Consider the following 7,195-nt stretch of genomic DNA (forward strand, 5'->3'; position numbering starts at 1 on the left):
AGGCTAGAGAAGCAGTCACAGGCACACTGCATTGCTACTAGTGTATGTGGGTGTTCACATCTAAATCTACCTTTACTGTGATTGTGGGCATACGTTAATTTGGTTGAAGAGTTCATTCACTGCAGAATCTACCATCAGATACAGTTTTAGAGCACAAAGATAAGTGATTACTTCACCAATTTTTCAGTCACTATTCTCAGAGCCACTGAAAATACACGGCTTCATGAGTGTCACTCACAGGAGAGTCTACAATTGTCCTTTTCGATACAAATACTTCACTCCCAATGTCAAGTCACATTGTTCCCGTCTCTCAGCATGCCTTACATCCTACACATTTTATGTTGCCGAGTCCTATGTAGTTTTATACCCAATGGATCAAAATTTCATTTTTATTAAATTCATTATACATAGTAGTTTTTCATTAATACATCAAAATTTTAAAATCGTTACAATTATTTGTTTTATTCTCATGTATGACCAAGGGTCTGTTACATACAAATTGGTTTTGTATTCTTTTTTTACTTTTAATATTTGTTTTAGCTATACATGTACACATATTCTTACAGTTACATTTACGATTCCATCAGGATATCCTTGTTCATTCTCACATTTACCAAATCCCTACTCTTATGGGAATGATGAAAGGTGATAAATGAAAACATACCATAGCCAGCCCACCTCGTTTCTAAACATGTTAAATTACATATACATGAAAATAAACATAGAAAATGGCTTACTAACTACTTCCAAAATTCTGTCCTCTTATACATTTAAATGGTTTATGTACATATTTATTTCTAGTTCCCTGCATTTGATTGCTATTTTACAGAAATTGCCTTTTTCATTAACTGCCTTGCTGGTTTTTCTCAATTGACAGCACCTAATTATGTTAATTTCTGCCAATACCTTGAGTCTGAGTTCATCAACTCCTATTTTTATCTACAAATTAATGAGTTCACATCTTAATAGTCTTAACTGTGCATTTTAAAGTTCACTCATTATGTGTGTCACACCCTAAAACATTGCAACCAGTATGCCTGTTTACTTTTAGTTGTTGTGCTTCATGCACTAACTCCATAGTTTTTCGTTTATGTTTTGAGACATACACTACCTTAAACTGCATGACAAAAATATTCATTAAATGTAGAAACAATAAATTTTTCTCAGTTTATATACAACATAAGTCATGTAGTATGTCATGCCTAACTATTACTCTCACTTGTCGTATGTATACATACAGTAAAGTCATTATGTTTGGCAAAATGTGTGCAGTAATTCTTGGTAAATCATATACATGTTCACATTTTGTTTTATTTATAAGTGTCACTGACAGGGGAAATTCTGACATATAAAGCTACACTATACTATAAAGTTTCATCTCTATTTTTAGAAATATCTCTGACTACAAATGTATCACACCATACAAAACACAAAAAGTCCCAGTGAGGATACAATCCTTTTATTTTTTTAGTGTGGGTACATTGTCAGGTAAGTCCTCCATGAAGAATTCTTACCATTCTAAATGGCTCAGTATACATAAATTGTCACTTCTTGTTGTATTTCATCTTAAGTGAGGTTTTTGAATGAGTTCAAGGAGTACCTTGTTCTCTACCTTAAATTCTTATGTTTTGTCTAACTCTGTCATATGCTTTGCTTGTTTTACGAGTGCTCTTGGTCAGTGAAATCATGTTCTGCTTGATCTTTCCCTCTCAAGATTTGTCCTCTCACTGTAATGGTGACAACGGGTTTAACAATTCGTTGTCCACGAATTTTACCAAGACTATCTGTACTGCTGTTGTAGATGTGGAAATGTGTGGCGGTTGCTGATTATTTGTTCAAATGTTGCTAGTTATTCTATACACTTTGTTTATTTGGTCCTTCTTTGCATCAAACATACTTAATTCTGTGATCATTCTTTCTTGAGTTCTTCCTGGGTGAAATTTGCATATCAGAATTTATTTTATTTCATTTTCCTATAGGAATGGTCTCAATTCTTTGTATATGCAGTTGGATGCATTGTCAAACAGAAGCACTAATCGCTTGCCAAATGGCGGTTTGTAGCCACCTCCAATTCTTTTGATAACGGAAGTAGCTTTCACTGATATTGTGGTGTACATTCTGGCATATTTAGAAAACAAATCGTACATGACTGCCTTTGTGTTAGTGCTTGTTTTATTTTGAAGCACCTGAGGTCGATGTCTTGCATTCTTCCCCTGCTATGACGCCTGTCTAAATAATATAATGTGTGTTCAGCATTTCTAATTGCGTTTTTTTGAGCCATCAGTCATCTGACTGATTTGATATGCACCACCACGAATTCCTCTCCTGTGCCAACATTTTCATCTCAGAGTAGCACTTGCAACCTACATCCTCAACTATTTGCTGGCTCTATTCCAATCTCTGTCTTCCTCTACGGTTTATACCCTCTAAAGCCCCTCTAGTACCATATAAGTTATTCCCTGATATCTTAACAGATGTCGTATATCCTGTTCCTTCTTCTTGTCAATGTTTTCAATATATTCCTTTCCTCGCCAATTCTGTGGAGAACCTCCTCGTTGGTTACCTTAACAGTTCACCTGATTTTTAACATTCTTCTGTACCACCATATCTCAAATGTTTCGATTGTCTCCCATTCCGGTTTTCCCACAGTCCATGTTTCACTACCATTCAGTGCTGTGTTCCAAAGGAACATTCTCATAAATTTCTTTTTCAAATTAAGAACTACACTCCTGGAAATGGAAAAAAGAACACATTGACACCGGTGTGTCAGACCCACCATACTTGCTCCGGACACTGTGAGAGGGCTGTACAAGCAATGATCACACGCACGGCACAGCGGACACACCAGGAACTGCGGTGTTGGCCGTCGAATGGCGCTAGCTGCGCAGCATTTGTGCACCGCCGCCGTCAGTGTCAGCCAGTTTGCCGTGGCATACGGAGCTCCGTCGCAGTCTTTAACACTGGTAGCATGCCGCGACAGCGTGGACGTGAACCGTATGTGCAGTTGACAGACTTTGAGCGAGGGCGTATAGTGGGCATGCGGGAGGCCGGGTGGACATACCGCCGAATTGCTCAACGCGTGGGGCGTGAGGTCTCCACAGTACATCGATGTTGTCGCCAGTGGTCGGCGGAAGGTGCACGTGCCCGTCGACCTGGGACCGGACCGCAGCGACGCACGGATGCACGCCAAGACCGTAGGATCCTACGCAGTGCCGTAGGGGACCGCACCGCCACTTCCCAGCAAATTAGGGACACTGTTGCTCCTGGGGTATCGGCGAGGACCATTCGCAACCGTCTCCATGAAGCTGGGCTACAGTCCCGCACACCGTTAGGCCGTCTTCCGCTCACGCCCCAACATCGTGCAGCCCGCCTCCAGTGGTGTCGCGACAGGCGTGAATGGAGGGACGAATGGAGACGTGTCGTCTTCAGCGATGAGAGTCGCTTCTGCCTTGGTGCCAATGATGGTCGTATGCGTGTTTGGCGCCGTGCAGGTGAGCGCCACAATCAGGACTGCATACGACCGAGGCACACAGGGCCAACACCCGGCATCATGGTGTGGGGAGCGATCTCCTACACTGGCCGTACACCACTGGTGATCGTCGAGGGGACACTGAATAGTGCACGGTACATCCAAACCGTCATCGAACCCATCGTTCTACCATTCCTAGACCGGCAAGGGAACTTGCTGTTCCAACAGGACAATGCACGTCCGCATGTATCCCGTGCCACCCAACGTGCTCTAGAAGGTGTAAGTCAACTACCCTGGCCAGCAAGATCTCCGGATCTGTCCCCCATTGAGCATGTTTGGGACTGGATGAAGCGTCGTCTCACGCGGTCTGCACGTCCAGCACGAACGCTGGTCCAACTGAGGCGTTAGGTGGAAATGGCATGGCAAGCCGTTCCACAGGACTACATCCAGCATCTCTACGATCGTCTCCATGGGAGAATAGCAGCCTGCATTGCTGCGAAAGGTGGATATACACTGTACTAGTGCCGACATTGTGCATGCTCAGTTGCCTGTGTCTATGTGCCTGTGGTTCTGTCAGTGTGATCATGTGATGTATCTGACCCCAGGAATGTGTCAATAAAGTTTCCCCTTCCTGGGACAATGAATTCACGGTGTTCTTATTTCAATTTCCAGGAGTGTATATTTGATTCCAGTAGACGTCTCTTGGCCATGATGCACTTTTGCCTGTGATAGTCTGCTTTTTATTTCCTCCGTGTTCCATCTGTCACGGGTTATTTTGCTGCCTAGGTAGGAGCATTCCTTAACTTCATCTACTTCATCATCACCAATTTTTATATTAAGTTTCTCACTATTCTCATTTCTGATATTTATCTTTACTTTCATCTTTGTTCGATTTACTCTAGATCAGTGTTCTGTACTTATGAGACTATTCATCTCATTCAATAGAACCTATAATTGTTCTTCGCTATCACTGATGATAGCAATGTTATCAGCAAATCTCATCACTGATGTCCTTTCACCTTGAATTTTAACCGCTCTCTTGAAACTTTTTTTATTTATGTAGTTGGTTATTCGATGTGTAGACTGAACAGTAGGGGCAAAAGATTACATTTCTTTCTTACACCCTTCTTTATCCAAGCACTTCATTCTTTGTTTCCCACACTTATTGTTCCCTCTTGGTTCTTGTAAATGTCCTATATTACTCGTCTCTCCCTACAGCTTACCCTTAATTTTTCAGAATTTCGAAAAGGTTGCATCATTTCACACAGTCGGACGCTTTTTCCAGGTCGACAGATCCGATGAACGTGTCTTGATTTTTCGTCAGTCATACTTCCATTACGAAACACACCTTCAGAACTGCCTCTCTGGTGCCTTTATCTTTCCTAAAGCCAAACAGATCTTCATCTAACAGATCCTCAATTTACTTTTCCATTCATCTATATATTATAGGGATATATGAGTTGTTAAACTGATTGTGCGATAGTTCTCACTTGCCGACCCTCACAACCTTTGGAAATGTGTGGATGTTGTTTTTATGGAACTCTGGTTCTGCATCACCAGCCTCATACACTCTACACGCCACTGTGAATAGCCGTTTTTTTGCCGCTTCCTCCAATGATTCTAGAAATTCTGATGAAATGTTTTCTGTGCCTTCTGTTTATTTGATTTTAAGTTTTCCAAACCTTTTTTAAATTCTGATTCAACTTCTAGAGTCCGCCTGCTTAGCTGACTGGCAACGTTCTTGCCTCCCATGCAGCAGGCCCTGGTTGGAGATTTTCTCAGCTCATGGGTTGGGTGTTGCGTTGTCCTCATCATCGTATCATCCTCATCATCGGCACGCAAGTCGCCCAATGTGGCGTCGACTGAAATAAGACTTGCACTTGGTGGCCAAAGCCGAATGGGCCCTCCCAGCCAACAATGCCACACGATCATTTAAGTTTTTTTCTAGTTCTGGATCGTCTATTTCTTCCCTATCGATTCCTGTTTCTTCTACTATCACGTCAGTAAAGAAGTTCCCGACCTCATAGAGGCCTTCGACATACTATTTCCACCGATCTACTCTCTCCACTCCATTTAACACTGGAATCTCCATTGTGCTCTTCATGTTACCGCCCTTTCTTTTAGTTTAACGAAGACTGTTTTGACTTTTCTATATACTGAGTCAGTCCTTCCAACCACCTTTTTTTTCGATTTTTCATGTAGCCATTTCACCTTAGCTTCCCTGAACCTCCTATTTATTTCATTCTTAAGTGGCTTGTATTTCTATAGTCCTGAATTGCCCTGAAGATATTTGTACTTCCTTCTTCGATCGATCAACTGAAGTGTGAAGTATTTCTTCTGTTACTCATGGTTTCCTCACAATAATCTTCCTTATACTCATGTTTTTCTTTCCAGCTTCTGTGGTTGCTCTTTTCAGAGATGTCCATTCCTCTTCACCTGAATTGCCTACTGAGCTATTCATTACCCCAGTATTCATAGCCTCAGAGAACTTCATCCATATCTTCTCATTCCTTAGTACTTCAGTAGCCCAATTTTTGTGCATTGAGTCATCTTGACTAGTCTCTTAAACTTCAGCCTTCAAAGAAGTACACCTAAAAATTTGACTTTTGTGCCACTATATAAGTAAATTGTGGTAGACCTTAAGGTAATGCAGACAAAGCATCAGCTTTAACGTTATCTTTGCTGCTTATGTGTAATATTTTAAAGTCGTATCACTGCAGTGATAACGACCATATAGCTGGGTGTAACAACTTACAACTGAGTAGGAAGCTTAAAGCTTAGTGATCACAGTAACTTTTATGTGTCTTCCATATAAGCGATAATGAGTCTTATTTTAAATCCAGACCAGGCTATATCTCTAATTCTGTGGCTGAATATGACCTTTCACATTCTGTTAACACCTTGCTGGAAAAAATTATTATGTGTACTTCAGGTGTTCCATTTATTCTAAAATTTGAAATAGACATGGTCCAAGAACATGAAATATCAGGAGCAAAACTCTTTGTTCATATTAGGTTCGTTTAGTGTTCTTGAAAGGTCAGGTGCCTTTAATTTTGTTGAATGCCACCTGAAATTCCTATGCCCTGTAACATGGAATATTATTTCTCAATAATTTTAATAAATTATTGTTGTTTAGTAGTTGCTGTGACACAACTCTTCTAAAGAATGAGTTAAGACTGAAGAAGACTTTCAGTTGTTTCCTTGTTGATGATGGTGGAAAATTCTTAATGGCTTTGACTTTTTTTGGATCTAGAAAAATGCCTCCAAGGGATATGATATGTTTCAGAAGTTTGAGATGGTCTCTTTCAATCTCAGATTTTTCTAGATTAACGGTCACTCAGGAATGTAAAAATTTATGTAGCTTTCTTTCTATTAACTCCAGTTGTCTTCCCATATAGATGTAGCTGTTAGCAAATCATCTAGATAGATAGTTGCTTTGTCCAACAATTCTGGTCCAATGCTGAAATAAAAACTCTATTGCTAAGGTTTAGGCCAAAGGGTGTACTATAAATTGCTACCTTATGCCTCCAAAAATAAACTTTGTGTATTTTCCGAAATTATCTGATAAAAGCATCTGCCAATGTGAGGTCTCAGATTGATACGAGTTAAATACCAAACCCCAAGACATTTTTGGACATGCCCCTCGAGCAACTCAGGTCTGGGTTGTACAGGCGCAATTATTTTATTTATTTCCCATACGTCTAATACCAAACACACTTGGCCATT

The sequence above is a fragment of the Schistocerca americana genome, chromosome 4, assembly GCF_021461395.2.
Source record: "Schistocerca americana isolate TAMUIC-IGC-003095 chromosome 4, iqSchAmer2.1, whole genome shotgun sequence".
In the NCBI taxonomy this organism is placed as follows: Eukaryota; Metazoa; Arthropoda; class Insecta; order Orthoptera; family Acrididae; genus Schistocerca; species Schistocerca americana.